Here is an 18,304-nt window from a genome sequence, read left to right as displayed (position 1 = left end):
CGAAGATTGGCTAAGGACGAGGTGACGATGCACGTGGGAAATGGTTCCAAAGTCGATGTGATCGCCGTCGGCACGCTACCTCTACATCTACCTTCGGGATTAGTTTTAGACCTAAATAATTGTTATTTGGTGCCAGCGTTGAGCATGAACATTATATCTGGATCTTGTTTGATGCGAGACGGTTATTCATTTAAATCAGAGAATAATGGTTGTTCTATTTATATGAATAATATCTTTTATGGTCATGCACCCTTGAAGAGTGGTCTATTTTTAATGAATCTCGATAGTAGTGACACACATATTCATAATGTCGAAGCCAAAAGATGCAGAGTTGATAATGACAGTGCAACTTATTTGTGGCACTGCCGTTTAGGTCATATCGGTGTAAAGCGCATGAAGAAACTCCATACTGATGGACTTTTGGAATCACTTGATTATGAATCACTTGGTACTTGCGAACCGTGCCTCATGGGCAAGATGACTAAAACACCGTTCTCCGGAACTATGGAGAGAGCAATAGATTTATTGGAAATCATACATACAGATGTATGTGGTCCGATGAATATTGAGGCTCGTGGCGGATATCGTTATTTTCTCACCTTCACAGATGATTTGAGCAGATATGGGTATATCTACTTAATGAAACATAAGTCTGAAACATTTGAAAAGTTCAAAGAATTTCAGAGTGAAGTTGAAAATCATCGTAACAAGAAAATAAAATTTCTACGATCTGATCGTGGAGGAGAATATTTGAGTTATGAGTTTGGTCTTCATTTGAAACAATGCGGAATAGTTTCGCAACTCACGCCACCCGAAACACCACAGCGTAATGGTGTGTCCGAACGTCGTAATCGTACTTTACTAGATATGGTGCGATCTATGATGTCTCTTACTGATTTACCGCTATCGTTTTGGGGTTATGCTTTAGAGACGGCTGCATTCACTCTAAATAGGGCACCATCAAAATCCGTTGAAACGACACCTTATGAACTATGGTTTGGCAAGAAACCAAAGTTGTCGTATCTTAAAGTTTGGGGTTGCGATGCTTATGTGAAGAAACTTCAACCTGATAAGCTCGAACCTAAATCGGAGAAATGTGTCTTCATAGGATACCCAAAGGAGACTGTTGGGTACACCTTCTATCACAGATCCGAAGGCAAGACATTCGTTGCTAAGAATGGATCCTTTCTAGAGAAGGAGTTTCTCTCGAAAGAAGTGAGTGGGAGGAAAGTAGAACTTGATGAGGTAACTGTACCCGCTCCCTTATTGGAAAGTAGATCATCACAGAAACCAGTTTCTGTGACACCTACGCCAATTAGTGGGGAAGTTAATGATAATGATCATGAAACTTCAGATCAAGTTATTACTGAACCTCGTAGGTCAACCAGATTAAGATCCGCACCAGAGTGGTACGGTAATCCTGTTCTGGAGGTTATGTTAATAGACCATGACGAACCTACGAACTATGAAGAAGCGATGGTGAGCCTAGATTCCGCAAAATGGCTTGAGGCCATGAAATCCGAGATGGGATCCATGTATGAGAACAAAGTATGGACTTTGGTTGACTTGCCCGATGGTCGGCAAGCCATTGAAAATAAATGGATCTTCAAGAAGAAGACTGACGCTGATGGTAATGTTACTGTCTATAAAGCTCGACTTGTTGCGAAAGGTTTTCGACAAGTTCAAGGGATTGACTACGATGAGACCTTCTCACCCGTAGCGATGCTTAAGTTTGTCCGAATCATGTTAGCAATTGCCGCATTTTATGATTATGAAATTTGGCAAATGGATGTAAAAACTGCATTCCTGAATGGATTTCTAGAAGAAGAGTTGTATATGATGCAACCGGAAGGTTTTATCGATCCAAAGGGAGCTAACACTGGCTCTATCGCATAGACATCCCTGAGCGCGCGTTTGCGCTCCCTCTTGGGGATACGGGTAACGTATATCATGTTCACCGTTTTGACCTGGGGGAGGAAACTTCTTCTGCCCCTCGTGTTCCGCGGATGGGGCTCCTCGTCGTCGTCCTCACTTTGCGACCCCTTCTCCTTATTCTCAGTATTTAACTTGCCTGCCTGTTTAAAGACCCAACAGCTTCTGTTGGTATGATTGGCTGGTTTATCGGGGGTGCCGTGGATCTAACATGGACGATCAAGTATGCGGTCCAAGCTGGATGAGCCCGGATTGTTTCTCTTAAATGGCTTCTTCCGCTGGCCGTACTTGGAGCCACTGAATCCGGCGTTGACCGCCGTGTCATCGGTATTGTCACCGTTGCTTCGACGCTTGTGCCTGTTGCGTCGGGGCTTGCCGTAGCTATTTCTGGCTTCAGAGGTGCCAGGTTTGCTTGCATTATTGTTGCTATGGGTTAGCCAGCTATCCTCGCCCGCGCAAAAGCGGGTCATAAGTGCTGTGAGGGCTGCCATGGACTTCGGCTTTTCTTGGCCGAGGTGTCGGGCGAGCCATTCGTCGTGGGTGCTATGCTTAAAGGCCGCTAGGGCTTCGGCATCCGGACAGTCGACGATCTGGTTCTTTTTAGTTAGGAACCTAGTCCAGAATTTCCTGGCTGACTCTCCGGGCTGTTGAACTATGTGACTTAAGTCATCGGCATCCGGAGGTCGGACGTATGTGCCTTGGAAGTTGTCGCGGAAGGCGTCCTCCAAGTCCTCCCAGCTGCCAATGGAGTTTTCTGGCAAGCTGTTTAACCAGTGCCGAGCTGGCCCCTTGAGTTTTAGCGGGAGGTATTTGATGGCATGAAGATCATCACCGCGGGCCATATGAATATGGAGAAGAAAGTCCTCAATCCATACCGCGGGATCAGTTCTTCCATCGTATGATTCGATGTTCACGGGTTTAAACCCTTCTGGGAATTCGTGCTCCATTACTTCGTCAGTGAAGCAGAGGGGGTGTGCGGCGCCTCTATATCGGGCCAAGTCGTGACATAGCTCGGATGGAGTCCGTCTACGGTTTTTGGCCCGGACGTGGTTATACTTGTCATGTCTGGCTAGGTAGCCATCGTCGCGCGCTGGGGTACGCCCCGTGACCCATAGATCGATCTGGTCTGACCTGCTCTGTTTTCCAGGTCCTGCCGCAGGTCATATGTATATCCCCGAGTTGTTGTGTCTCTTCCTTTACGGCGAGGTAGTACGGGCTGGTGTTCGGCTTGAGTTGCCATTTTGTCCCGGCCACGTGGTGGTCGGTCAGCCGCGTTACGCGCTGTTGGTATGGGCTCAAGTGCCTCGTCGTCGAATTGAGGTAGCAGTTTACGCTTCGGGTAACTTTTGGTTGGGCGCTCGAGGCCGTATTCCTCGGCTGCCAGGACATTAGTCCACCTGTCGTTGAGTAGATCTTGATCAGCCTGAAGCTGCTGATGCTGCTTCTTTTTCAGGCTCCTTGTAGTGGCTATTAGCCGGCGCTTAAAGCGCTCCTGCTCGAGGGGTTCCTCAGGCACGATAAAGTCTTCGTTGCCGAGGCTCACCTCCTCCTCGGAGAGTGGAAGATAATTACTGTCCTCCGAGTCTTCGTTTACGGCCTGTTCATCAGGGCTAACTTGCCCATCTTCCCGATCGTCCTGTTCGGAGGTTGGCTCGACGGGGTTTTCTTGGTCTTCGGCGTCGTCCGGAGTATCGTTGTCTCTCGTGCCGGTACTGTTGTCTTTTCCATGGCGTGATTTAGAGCGGCGCTGCTGACGTCGGCGCTTTGGTTGTGTCTCAGGAGGTATATCCTCAACTAGATTATTCTCGTTATTGTCGTTATCCTCTCTGGGTGTATCCACCATGTACACGTCATACGAAGAGGTGGCCGTCCAGCGTCCGGTAAATGGCAGGTTTTGGGCCTGCTCTTCTCCGGCATCGTCGTCCATACCGTCGATGTCTTCGGAGTCATAATCGAGCATGTCAGTTAAGTCCTCGACAGTGGCTATGAAGTGGGTGGTGGGTGGGACGTAAAATTCCTGGACCTCAGCCCCTAGTCCAGGCTGGGTGTATTTCGGACATTGCTCCTCTGTAATGATGAGGGATCGCATCAAGTCCAGAGCCTCGCTTAAAGGCGAGGTTTGGCCAGGGAGGAGAGAGTCCGTGGAGTACGGCGGGAAGGAGACTCCTCGGCCGAGCTCACACGATGCTGACTCCGAGGGTTCGGAGCCAGTGTCTGGAGAAGAGTCCGGCTGCATGATATATGGTTGCCAGCGACACTACTTCCTCCGGCTCTCCCGTACCGGGCTTAGTGGCCGCAGATAGTCCGGCGGGCTCAAGAACCCCATCTTCGGACCTGGTGATGCGCTCCGGATCTAAGGCCAGAGCGGAGGTTGGGGTCGTGAACCCTTGGAAGATCAAGTCTCCTTGGATGTGAGCGACATAATCCAGATTTCCAAAACTAATCTGGTGACCTGGGGCGTAGCTGTCGATCTGCTCTAGATGGCCAAGCGAGTTGGCCCGCAGTGCGAAGCCGCCGAATACGAAGATCGGGCCGGGGAGAAAGACCTTCCTCAGGGCAGCATCGTTGTAGATGATTGACGGAGCCATCGAACCTTCTGATGACGACACAACGGAACTCTCAATGAAAGCACCAATGTCGGTGTCAAAACCGGCGGATCTCGGGTAGGGGGTCCCGAACTGTGCGTCTAAGGTCGATGGTAACAGGAGATGGGAGACACGACGTTTACCCAGGTTCGGGCCCTCTTGATGGAGGTAATACCGTACTTCCTGCTTGATTGATCTTGATGAATATGAGGATTACAAGAGTTGATCTACCACAAGATCGTAATGGCTAAACCCTAGATGTCTAGCATCTATGGTTATGATTGCCCTCTACGGACTAAACCCTCCGGTTTATATAGACACCGGAGGGACCTAGGGTTGTACAAAGTCGGTTTACAGAGGAAGGAATCTTCATATCCGAACGCCAAGCTTGCCTTCCATGCAAAGGAGAGTCTCATCCGGACACGGGAGGAAGTCTTGCATCTTGTATCTTCATGGCCCGTCAGTCCGACCCATGTCACATAGGCCAGACGCCCGAGAATCCCTTAACCCAGGACTCCCTCAGTCAGCATATTGAGAGGAGCGCTTCCTGTATTGATGTTTACCCCTTCCCGATTGAGCTATTCTCGTCCACGACTGCCATTAGGCACTCTCTCCCCAGCTGATGGTGCATACTGCATTGTGCGCCTCTGCGCAATCATCCAGGTGCCCCAATGCTTATCCTTCTGTTGCCAAACTCCGTCACCACACTCCTGTATACTTCATTGCCAAATTCCTCCCCACACCCTAGGGATTGGAGGGCAAGCCACCATCCCCCCACACCTATATAAAGGTGGGGAGGCACAGTGGGAAGCAGCCTTCCACCCCTTGGGCCTCTCCCTCCCGTTACTCCTCCTGTGTGTAGCGCTTGGCGAAGCTCTGCCGGTGTTCCCTTGCCACCACCAGCACCACCACGCAGTCGTGCTGGCCTAGATCTCATCTATCTCTCCACCCTCCCTTGCTGGATGAAGAAGGCAGATACATCGTCGAGCTGTACGTGTGCACATCTCGGAGGTGTCGTCCGTTCGCATGGATCGGATTGGATCGTGAAGGGAGTACGACTACGCCAATCACGATCTTTAGAGCGTTAACGCTTTCGGACTAAGGGTATATAGACACTCCCCCCTCTCGTTGCTAGCATCTCCATAGAATAGATCTTGGGTGTTTCGTACGATTTTTTTTGTTTTCCAATGCAATGTTCCCCATCAAGCTCGTCCAAGGCTCCTCTACCCCTGAAGAACTTGAAGCCACTTCCATGAGAGGAGGCGGTAGCTGCTCCCTGGATCAATTAGTGCGAGGAAAACAATGGTGATAAACCCTCACCGGAGATAGGAATCACTGGCAGAGTACGTAGTAAACCGTAAAACAAGAGGGTCCTCGTCCACGTAAGTTCAGACGAACGATCCTATCTAGTGAGTAGTAACCTCATGCATACCCTCCTACTCCCGCACGCACACATTTTGGGCCGGCCCAACTAGTCCTTTCCGGTTTTGTCCTTTCGGGGGTTTTCTATTTTTTTTCATTTTCGTTATTTCTCTTTTTTCATGATAGTTTTTTCCTTATATTTTCATTTGTCATTTTTTTATTTTGCGAACATGTTCAAATTCATGAACCTTTTTCTGGAAATCGTGAACATTTTATTGAAATTGTGAACTTTTTCGTTTTTGTGAACATTGTTTTATGAAATTGTGACCATGTTTTAAATTCATGAATACTTGTTTAATCGTGAATATTCATGAACATTTTTTTAAATCAGTGAACATTTGTTGAATTGTAGAATATTTTTTGAAAGTCGGCAACAATTTTGAAATTCATGAACCTTTTTTGTTTGACGAACATTCTTTTTGAAATGCATGAGCCTTTTTTGTAATTAATGAACAATTTTTCAATCAATGAACTTTTTGTAATTCACAATCATTTTTTAATTTTTTGAACATTTTCTAAAAATTATTAACATTTTTTGAATAAGTGAATATTTTTTTCTAAAATCATGAACATTATATTGAATCCATGAAAAATATTTTGATTTCTTGAACATTTTTCAAAATGCATATTTTGAAATTTGGATTTTTAATCCCAAATTATTTTATAGTATAAAAACAAAAAATAGAAAAGGAAATCGAAAAATTAGGAGGCATGCCACCCCTTGAATGGGCCAGCCCAGAAGGGGCACCAGGGTCAAGCGGGGTTTTTTGCTATTTGTTAAGGATTCAACCCAAACCACTAATTAAGGGGTCTTATTTGCAAAGTTCACTCCCACCTTCCAGGTTGCGCCACTTGTCACAACCTGTGAATTTTGCTTTTTTGTAGATTCGTTTATTCAAAACGGTTTATCTCTTAAACGGTGCGTTCAAATCTTGAACCATTTTCACATTGGGTTACTCGCATCGAGATCTTCAAAACTAGATCCCATGTTGATAGGTTTTGATGAATTATTCTACACAAAAAACCAGATGAAGAAAACCGAACTGGGAGCACATTTTTTTCTTTTCGAGAGGCACAGCTGTGCCTCTCGCAGAAGCAAATCTGTTCTTCTTGTGGAAGAAAGAAAAGAAAACGCGTTTTCTTTTCTTTTCGAGAGGCACAACTAAAAGAAAATTCATGCGTCCATGAGAAACAAATATGTGACTCTCAGGAAAGGAAAAAAATGAATTTTCTTTTTCTATTTCCGAGTAGGAAATCCGTGTCTCCACGAGAAGAAAAGCTGTATTTCTCGCTGAAGAAAAAAAGCAAAATCATTTTTTAAATCTTTTTCATTTGAAAAAAACACGTTTTTTCGTGCATTCGTTTTTCTAAAACCTAAGAAAGGGAAAAAATCATCTAAATGCTGAAAACACGTAAGAAAAATAAAAAAACAAAATCCGGCGGGAGCGTCAGCACGCGACACGTGACGGTGGCTTAGTGGCGCCCTCGCACCCCATCAAAGGTGATCCTTGCGGGGATTCTTATTTCCTAAGGAGTACTCATTGATCAGTTTTTTATTTTGAGAAACACTCGTTTTTTTTAGAAAAATGGAGAGACACTCGCTTTTCAGTTGTTCTCGGATTCAGCCGACTGAGACAGGACGGCCCAAGAGTCACTGACGGTCCATGAGTCAGCCGATGCCAGGCCGAAACGCCCAGCGAAACCGACCCAAATCGAATCCACCCTTCTCTCCCCGCCGCGGCGCCGCTCCCCCCTCGCCCTAGCAACTCCTCTGGCGGCCGGCGAGCGAGCAGAGATGAACGCCGCTGCTCCCGCCTCCCCTCTCAGCTTCTTACTCTACCTCAGTCTGCCGGCGGGGAATTCCGGGTTCCAGTGACAAGGGGCGCATCGGCGATCTTTGGCGCGCGGCTGCGACAGAGCTCGTCGCTCCTCTTCCACGGCCACCAATGGCGTAGGCCCCTTTACTCGTCGAACGCTCGCTCAGGGTGCTCCGTTCCTCAGCCGGTGAGCCCCCGTCTCTTCCACGGCAGCGGCACAGGGCGCATCTTGAGCTTCACTTCTCTTCCACGACAAGCGGCACAAGCAACATGTTTTCTAGGGTTTTGTTTCCCCGCCAGGTGCATTCTTCCCCATAAATCTGTAAGCCCTTGAGACATCTGGAAGTTTCTTTGTCTGTAAATTAGTTAAGCAGTACAAATTAAGTAGTCTGGTAGATTTGAAAGAAAGAAATTGCAGATTTGGAAAGGAGGAACATCCAAATTAAGTAGATTTGTCTTTCTGTTCTGAACAGGGTACTGAAAGGAGTAAAATTACTCTGGCCAGTGAAAGAAGCCAGTATCCGGCGTGGGCTGTTCGATCTACTACAGGTAATTTGGTCTTCTGTTGTGCACACCATCAATTTTCGTTGGTGTATATGTTCTACTTCAAATATGTATAGCTAGACCCTGTTAAAGTGATCTTTTGATTTGTTGTCTCGTGTAATTGAAGAATATGAGAAAAGGAATTGGACACCGACTGTGTAGGCATTAGGCAGAGCTGTTTTATGCAATGCTTGTTGTCACAGTAGCATATATCCGTAGGGAGAGGAGACCAAGAGAGTACATCATAAGTCATTGCCTTGCCATGGAATATTGAAAACTTGCTGCCTGCCTGTTCATATCATGGTATCCACAAGAACCTGCCTAACCTGTATCTTTTAGCATGCTCCACACGAATAGATAAATTAATTCCTCTAAGTATGCTTCGCCTGCTATCAGTTCCTTAATAATTATACCACAGTGCTCCACACAAATAGATAAATTATTTTCTATGTGTATGCTTCTCCTTTTCTCAGCTCCTGGAGAATTATACTGATGCCGCGTGCTTTATTGGCAAGATTTATATGTCTTGAGCAAGAACTTATTAGTTCAAGATTATTGCATATAAGAAGATTGATCTTGCCTCTTCTGCAGTCTGGTAGATTTTGAAAGAAAGGAATTGCAGATTTTATTTGGACAAAGAGATGAAGCCAGAAAGGTAAATTTCTTGAGTTATACAGAATGTTCGCCTTGTGTTGGAGGCATTTGACACAAGTCTTTGCTGCTGTACTCTAAGCTAGATCCTTTGACGTTCTCTGAATTTCATTTGTCTGCATAATAAATGTTTTTGCTCCTGGCTTGCTAGGCATACTTTGTTCCTGGCTAGGAATACTTTCTGACCAGTTTTACCAATGGTGACAAAGAAATGGTTTGTTTACTTTCTTGTATGACCGTGGAATCATGAGTTCATGACATATAACCTTTAATGTGGATTATAACATGATGTACCTTTTGTTACCTTTCCTGATCGAGGACTATTTTTGGTTCATATTCATGCAAGCACTTCTCTGAGGATATTGAATTTTTCACCTGTACTGAACTTTTCTGGAGCTATTGAAACATCCCCTTGCACTGAAATTTGACTACTACTGAAATTTTGTCAAGATACTTGGACTTCTTGGACTTGAATGTACCCTGTTATTGTTGTACTGAAATTTACCTTGTTTGTACTAAAATTACAAAAAGGCTGGTTCGTTTCTTTAAAATAAGTCATCTGATGTGCATGTTGATCCTCCCAAAGATATATGTTTGACAGAGTCAATGTTGCACTGCTAGAATATTTATGCCCCCATTGCAACACAGGGGGAATTTCCTAGTAATAATAGTAATGTGTTTGAGAGGTGAATTGGGAACTCTATGTCTTGTGGGTTTCTATCTATTCGGTGGTTACTTGGGAGAGAAAAATTAGAGACCTTTGCAGCATTGCTTGAGAATAGAGATGATTTAGATCTATTGGTGTTCGCGGGTTTGATTTTGTTGAGATTATTTCGAGAAAACATCTCAAAACTTTGCTGATCTTGAAGGTGAATAATGAATATATGGAGCTATATTTTCCTGTTCTCCGATGGGTCATTAATGCTTTGCCCGTCAAGTTATGAAATGTTTAGTCAAAAGTAGTCGCAAATTCCATACCCTACAAGAAAAATGAACATATCATTAGATTCAAAAAACAAACTTTCTTCTGACTTTAGTTGTTAATAGCGTGCCCCATACTGTTTTTTTTCAATATTGTTGTAACGACTCCTCGGCCACTTGCGCCAGGCCATAGCGACAACTAGTTCCACATCCACAACTCTGGCCACCATGCCCATAGTATCTTCTACATGCAGGTGCGCCACTGACTACAAGCCCAGTTTGAGCTTGCTTCTATAAATGAATAATTGAATACACTGCATCTCAGATTATTAGCAATTCTCTTCCGATGTAGGTGGTCTGTGTTCATCTCTAGCCCTGTGTGTGTGCGTGTGCGTGTACCTTACCTGAACTAGGTCATCCCATGTTTTGTTCAAGCTCAAGTTCATCACTTCTTGTTTTGTTTTTCGATTTGACCTCAAGATTATTTGTTATTTCTCTTGCCCTTCTTGTGCAGCAGGATTCGATTCGGTATAACACCATCACCGATGCAGACGACAAGGGGTTCATCGCGCCAGGCACCTCGGCATTGCTTCCGTGAGATGGTGGCAGCGGCTACAGAAACAGCTACGGTGAGTTCCTCTCCTCGCCCCCAGTGGTTGCTCTGAGCTCGGCGTGGCCATCGTGCCATGGCTATGTTTGGTTAGGCTGCTGCAGTACGCCCTTGCATAATTCGGTGCTACTGTTTGTTTGTTTGTTTCTCTGCCTTGCTGCCACTAGCCTGCCTGATATAAACTTGCTGAATATATATGTCTTTGAGCAGGAATTGATAGAATATATATAGCTCATGTTCATGTTGATTCCCATCCCACTCAAAGTCTGAAACACTTCTTCTTCGCACTCAACAACTAGGCAGCACACCCGAATATATATGCATATATATATATGTATGTAGTTTCCCACTACACACATGGAGCAGTCTTGTTCGTTTTAGGATGTAGTATCACACTTTATTTATTCCCTGCCTGCCTCCATGATATTCTGACTGCATATATGTGGTCTGTGTACCATCCATGATATGCACTTGCATCCTCAACTCATGTTGGTATTTTTTTTTATATCCAAGGATGCCTTCCTACTCCTGCTAGTTTAGTTGTCGTGTGGCCTTGTTTCCATGATGATGAAATTCCAAATATACAAATTATTCATACAACATGGAGGGCCGGTGCGGGTGCTGTGGACACTCATTTTATGTCACTTCATTCAATTAAGAAAGGCATTTTTGACAGCGTCAAAGTAAGAAGTTGTCTCAAGAAGAGTGGTGCCAGAATAACCATAGCGTTCAATAGAGGAAAGCGGGCGAGCATGGAAGCCATAGTAGGTTGAGTTGGAGGCAGTGCGTTACCAATAGAAGGAGGTTTGGTAGTTGAGGGAGATGGCGAATTAGAAGAATCCAGAACACGTGGACGACCAATGTGGTAAGAAGAGGATGACGGGTAATCACCGGAGAAGCCTCACGGGACGAGCGAGGTTTGAGGTAGCCTCAGGTAATGAACGAGGTGAGGAAGCCACATGTGACAATGGTACGGAGTCTAGAATATTAGTACGGGAAGACACGGTGGGATGGGTGGATGAGGACAATGCGTGGGTGATAGGTGTATCTGCAAAAGTGAGGAAAGAAATATCGTCAATGGGAGGATGGACGTGGATTGAAAGGATGAGACTCATCAAAAGCCACATCCCGAGAAATGAGCATCCCATGAGCAACAGGATCCTAACAGGTGACATTCAATAGACTGAGCAACCAGTTTGGTGTGTTCACGGGAGGGGGGGGGGCAAAAAGAAAAGGTAGCAACTGCAACCAAACAAAAGAAGTGTTGAGTAGCCATGAGAATGACCAAAAAGACGCTTGAGAGAACAAGATCAAAAGGACGTTGAGAGACCGTCTCACTATGAGGATGAAGTAATCGTGTTTACCAAGCCGACAAACTTGACAGTTTAAAGACAACACCCGAGATAGATACAAGAAAATCACGTTGAGAGGTGAGGGACGAGAGCCATACAATTGACCGACGATGATGCCACAAAGAGTCGGTAGCCAAGTAAACAGACGAAGAAAAGGTAGCAACCGCAACCAAACAAATGAAGCGTTGAGTAGTCACAAGAACGACTAAAAAGACGCTCGAGAGAAATGTCACCCTGCGGAGCAGAGGAAGGGTGAATATTGATGAGATGGGTGGAAGTAGGAACAATCTCAACCCAAAAGTGAGGTGGAAGAGAGGCGATGATCATCGATGCACGAGCTGCCTCAAGAAAGTGACGATGCTTGCGCTCATCAACACCATTTTGAGCATGAGCACTAGAAGAGAACTGACCAAGTGCGCCCTGCTCAGCGAGGAATCCCACAACAAATGAGAGATATACTCACGAGTAGAATCTGCACGGAAGACATTGATGGGAGTGGAAAACTGGGTATGAACCATGGCGATAAACTTCTCACCGATAAGATCTCACTACAAGAAGATATGAAATATATCCATGTGTGTTGGGAGTAATCATCTATAAACATAATATAGTAGTGATGGCCTCCTTTCGAGGCGAAGGAAGCTGGACCCCAAACATCAGAGTGAACAAGATTGAAAGGATGTTGAGACACCGCCTCACTATGAGTATAAAGTAACCGAACCTGTTTACCAAGCTGACAAACCTGATAGTTTAAAGACACAACACCTGAGACAGATCCAAGAAAACCACGTCGAACTAAGGACGAGGGATGAGAGCCATACAAGTGACCCACAATGATGCCACATAGAGCCGGCAGCCGAGGAAACATAGGTGAAGAGAGTAGCAGTGGTGGCAGCAAGGCAGGTGAAGCCATTCAAGCTCCCGGAGGACCTGGGAGTCATTGCACCGAGGGCCAACACAAAGTAGAGCACACGTGTGACGATCCTAATCTAAACAAGAGCCAAAGATGAGGATGACTACTCCTGAGTGAACAATCTTACACTTGAAATGAGCTACATGGTAAGTCAAGGAACATGACAACAAAGTGCTAATAGTGCCTAGACTATCAAATGGGAGGGAAAGTACCATCAGTAGTAAGAACATGAACATGAGAGTCCAGCTTCCATGAACATGGAGGACAAACCGGAAGAAGCATGAGTCATATGAAAAGACTCTCCAATATCAAGGATCCATGGAAAGATGTGCTTCCAGCCTAGAAATGAGTTCAGTGCTCAACCTCATGGTAGCACACTTATATGATAATTTTTGGACATTTTGGCCTGAGGTGGCTGGGCTAGTTGGTGCCAAGGTGGTCGTGGAAAGAAAATCGAGCTTGAACAGACCCGATGTGTAAGGAGAAAGATGATTTTGACCCTTCCTTGGTCATGACTTTGGTACGAAGCTTATGATTGCAGGCAACCCCGCGTCAGTCAAGGACCTGCCCTTGGCGCCAGGGGAAAGAAAGTGACAAGTTGTATAGAATACCATGAGGGAAAACTGGGATGAGCAGCTCAGCTCAGGGTTCCTATTTGCAAGTTCAAGTGAAGAAAGAAAGAGGATGACGAGGGCGTGCTGCTCCTGACATCATTTTCATTGCTTCCTCATACCTCCCTATTTGCAAGTTCATGTGAAGAAAAGACAGGATGGCAAGGGCGTGCCGCTCTTGACAGCGTTTTCATTGCATCCCCATAACTCTCATGCACTCTCCATTTCTTGCCGATCCGACTTAGCGTTCTTCCCGTGTTTGTGGGTTGTGTGTCACGGACTTGGTTCCGCATTCCACGTTCCCTTGTTGGTCGTCCCTGGCCTTGGCAACAGGTAGCGTCGTGCTCCTGGGCGCTATGCGTCCTCGCGTAAGACGGAGACGGTGCCGACTGCTCGTGCTCTTGCTCCGCCAGTGGTGGTGCCTGAGCTTGTGGCTATTTGGGCAACCTGCATGGGAGCACAGGATGTAGGAACAAGGCAGCACACAAAGCAACTTGCAGACATGTGAAGGATGCCTTGTCGGACTGGCAGGCAGTGGAGAGTACGCGGGAGGTGTGGGGGAAGGGTGAAAACGCTGCCGAGAGCGGACTGTCATTGCCGTCAGTCCTTGGACCTAGAGCCGAGCGAAGAAGGGATGGCGATAAGGAAATGAGGAAGATAGGAAGAGGGCATATGCCCGTGTGTTGGCCATGACAGTGGACGATTGTGGGTAGATCCGATGTCTACACATGGATCTGCTACTTGTGATGGCATGACATGGTTGTTGTGGAGTGAAGTGCCATCGTAGTCACGGCCATGGCATGGCATGGCACTCTGCCATCGTAGTCATGGCCATATTTTTGTTGACCACGGGCCACACGACGAGCTTTGTAACGCTTAGGAGAACCACCAGTCTTAACATTATAGACCCACTTACAAGTGATAGACAAGCACGTGGAGGAAGGGAAATGAGATCCCATGTGTGGATGCACTCACGAGCAGCAATCTCTTATGCCATCGCATGTTGCAGTTCGAGGTGAACAACACCATCATGAGCATTCATCTTGAGAAGAATGGCGCCAGAATAACCATAGTATACAATAGGGGGAAGCGGGTGAGTGCAAAAGCCATAGTAGGTTGAGCTGGAGGCGGTGCGTGGCCAATAGAAGGAGGATGTTAGTCAAGGGAGATGGCGCATCAGAAGAATCCACAACAAGTGGACGACCAATGTGGTAAATATAAGAGGACGAGGGGGAATCACCAAAGAAGCCACAGGGGACAAGCGTGGTGAGGTTTCCTAAGGTAACAAATGAGGTGGGGAAGCCACATGTGACGATGGCATGGTGTCTACAAGAGTAGTATGGGAAGACATGATGGGATGGGTGGACGAGGGCAACACATGAGTGATAGTTGTATCGGGAAAAGTGAGGAAAGGAATATCCTCAATGGGAGGATGGGCGTGGATAGAAAAGGACGAGACTCGTCAAAAGTCACATCCCGAGAAATGCGTATTCGACGACCGACAGAATCCCAACATTGATAGCCGTTGTGCTCGTCATTGTGAAGACACTCAACTGACTAGCAGTTAGTTTGGTGCGTTCGAGGGGGGGGGGGACGGGTTATATGAAAATACGCTCCAATCAAAGGATCCATGGAAATATACCCGACTGTACAAAAGCACCGGGCGATGAATAACCAGAAGCAATAAGTAGGTGTCGAAGTTGTCCAAGCTCCTGCGCGGTGAAGGATACCGCTGAAGTGGTCGACGTAGAATCACCAAAAGAGGAGTGGCCGCCACCTCCACCTATGTGAGCCCTAAGAGGAGGCGGTGTAGCACGACAAATACCAGTGGTAGAAGTCGATGGAGGAGACAACGTCATAGGCACACAAACACCAACCGCGTGGGAGTGATGTGCACCAACACTGGCTGTGTAGAGCGACCATCACCATCTATAAAGGTCGCGAGAGGTGTCACTATGGAGCCACCACCACTGCCTGTAAAAACAATTGGGGGAGCAACCTCATAGGTGGAGGAACACTGCACCAGCAAACGACACATGTATGAGGTGGGGTCAGTGTAGGTAACACCCTAAGAAATCACCGGGCAACAAGGAAGATACTATGTCCAATGAAGTCATTGTACCTGTTTCTTTGTTCTACTCTTTTCTTTTATAGAACAGTCTTAGAGGGCAGCAGAGCATGGAAGAGCAGTGTATAGGGCACGCACGGTGCCCTAGAGAAGCCAGTCGATGGAACGGGTTGCCGGGGCTAAGGTTCCGCGGTGAAGTCCGGCGTTGAGGTCCTGTGTGTAGCAAAAGGAGCGGAGACCGTGACCTGCAACAGCGGACGTCTCAAATATTGCCCCTCCTGGAGCTGCGGGGCGCTGGCCTCCCGGAGATGGCGGTGAGGTGCTGACCTTCTGTACATGGCGACGAGGCGCGACCTCCTGAAACTGCAGGTGACGACGGCCTAGGGTCTACAACATTAGTATGGGAAGACATGGTGGGATGGGTGGTGGAGGACAATACATGGGTGAGGTGTTATTGGGAAAAGTAAGGAAAGAAATTTAACTCTTACAATATGATAGGGTCACTAGGTAGCCTCGTTGCTCCCGTGAAATTATTTATTGAAGTTGGCCCGCGACCACTGTAGCTAGAAAAAAAATCGGGATGAAGCAACCCTCGCCTGGCCATGAGCCCCACGGCCGACTCCACTCCTCTTTGCCTTGTTGCCCTCTCTCTCTCTCTCTCTCTCTCCCTCTCTCTCTCTCTCTCTCCTTGCAGTTTCTGGAATTGGGAGCGGAAGAAGCGGCGAGCGTCTCGGAGGTGGCGGGCGGCAATAGAAGTTCATCTGACCTTCGTTCCTGTAGCATGGTTCGAATCAATTAAAGGTAAAACTCACCTTCATAACGTTTCTTTTGTTTTGTACTACTACTTTTGGAAGAAATGCAGCCTTCTTGCTCCCCCTATCTATGATTCTTCATGTTATAGTATATAGATTGTTATAATGTGTTCCTAATTTACTTCCCTATATTTTTCATATTGATCAATGAGATCTAGTCAGCGGGATCTATAAATGAATTATTTGTTTTCTTCTATGAGATTTGGTCTAATAAATTACCCCGCTGCAGACCTGAGATTCAGTGGTGTAGAAGCTGCAGACAACCATCGCCGGCGAGGCACAAGAGGTTTCCACGGTCAGATCTACATTGAGGCAAGGCCATGTCAAAGAGAACACCACTAGTTATGTGTTTGCAGCCACCTCTGCTACATTTTGTTGTATCATATTTGAGGTTCAGTTTCATGCTGGTTGCAATTTCTTACGGATTGGTGTATTTTGTTGTAGGTAGTAAGATCATAAGATACTAATGGGCTCCCTGTAATCCCAAAGTGCACTGGCCAGTGGATAGATATTTTTTACAAAATCTTCTAGAGGCGCTTAATTTTCTATATCGAAAATGACTGCTGGTAAAGTGCAAATATGATATTTTTGCTTATTGGATACATTATTTTCAAGTTCTTTCAGAGATCTAATAATGAGGTTCCAAGCACTAACAACCCAACAAAGGCTGCTTTAAACTTTAATATATATTCAGAGTTTGTCTGCTTGCTTCAAAATTTAAATGAGACTTTTGCTTGCTGATAAAATCTTTCAATTGGTAATATGTTTCCCTTCATTGCATGCTTATTGTTCTTTCACAAAAGAATGTTTTACATTTCTGAAGATTACTAAGTTAATAAGATGGTGGTAACTGTTGGTAAAATTAGCGAGTCGTTCCCTCTTTTCATCTTCTCAGTATTTCTGCTACTGTTGACCTTCTTTATTCACATGTTTATTTAGTTTGTACCTTTGAACGTGTGCAGGTTCCATCCAACCTGTATGGGAATGATCATTGAGTAGGCCAAAAAGTTAGATAATTTCCTGTGCTCAGATTGTGCTAAAGAAAACGACGCAAAGAGTCCTACAAATTCATACCAGAGTTCACCAAGTTCTCATTCTAAGGCCAGTGATTTATTTCCCTTTTCTTGACTGTACTGTTTATTCATATTCTGCTTGCGGATAGCTATATGCCTTTATCTTTTCTTTTTAAATTTAGTTTCAACAATTTCATTTCCAAAGCTGGTGGTTCTTGCCTTTGTTTTTTCAATATTCCTGGGAAAATGGTTGGTGTTTGACTAAACTAGTACTCATGTGTAGTTAAAATTTGCTGTCATGAGTTCCTTCAATCTATGCTGTGTACAGTGCCTTTTTAAGAAGATTATATTATTTTTGCAGAACATTAGTTAGTCCTTGCCAAGCAATCTTACATATGTTGGCAATATTAAATACTCGCAGGGTTGAGGTAGCTTTGCTTCCCGTCAGAGATTGAGGTTCCTAGGAGGTTGCCATCTGGAGAGTAAGGTTATCCATCACATGTTTGTTCAAATGTCTCAGGGGAATGAGATGTCAGATTATATTTTACTAATAAATTGTTTGTTTCCTTGTAAGTTCTCATTTCTGTTACTGTTGTTGTACAAGATCAACGGTATTTCCTTTGCTGCCATCTTTTTTTTTTGTGAGCTACTTTTGTAGGAGAATGAGATGTGGGATCAAACCCAGAAATGTTTTGTACCCTTTGAGCATTTATTTGCCAACTCCTTTGGGTTGTTGCACGCGATACAGTTGTACTCTGTTGTTGCTATCTTGCTTTCCGTGTGAGCTAATTCTGTGCAATCAATTAAGCTTTCACACAGAAGAACATATAGTAGCATGCTTGAGTGTTGTTTGTGATTCATATATTTGATTGTTACCTAGAACTACATATCATTTTTATTCTACCTTCTGAATATTTCCACAAGAATTCTTTCATTTTATTTCTGAATAACCAACCTCAACAGTAGCCTGCTCAGGTTATTTCTCGCTGTACCAAACGCCAGTCTTCCAGTTCTACATTTGTTGGTGAAACAACATTGTCAATTCTATTTGTAA

At 45.4% G+C, this 18,304-nt stretch overlaps 1 long non-coding RNA gene across 14 annotated transcripts; it reads left to right on the top strand.

Moving 5' to 3' along the window:
* Positions 1–7,635: 7,635 nt before the first annotated feature.
* On the top strand, positions 7,636–17,993 carry LOC109767622 (uncharacterized). 14 transcript variants are annotated; one of them, XR_012201653.1, is made up of 10 exons: positions 7,636–8,056; positions 8,230–8,305; positions 8,891–8,954; positions 9,102–9,164; positions 10,058–10,125; positions 10,224–10,284; positions 10,389–16,226; positions 16,467–16,803; positions 17,200–17,338; positions 17,672–17,993. It is a non-coding gene; the product is annotated as an uncharacterized lncRNA (long non-coding RNA). The 14 variants fall into 14 exon arrangements; XR_005770305.3 differs by having other exon boundaries at positions 7,636–8,078; XR_005770309.3 differs by lacking the exon at positions 9,102–9,164 and having other exon boundaries at positions 7,636–8,078.
* Positions 17,994–18,304: the final 311 nt, after the last annotated feature.

The sequence above is a fragment of the Aegilops tauschii genome, chromosome 2 (genome assembly GCF_002575655.3).
Source record: "Aegilops tauschii subsp. strangulata cultivar AL8/78 chromosome 2, Aet v6.0, whole genome shotgun sequence".
Classification (NCBI taxonomy): Eukaryota; Viridiplantae; Streptophyta; class Magnoliopsida; order Poales; family Poaceae; genus Aegilops; species Aegilops tauschii.
The sequence above is the reverse complement of the archived record's forward strand: the minus strand, read 5'-3'. Positions and strand labels throughout refer to the sequence as shown.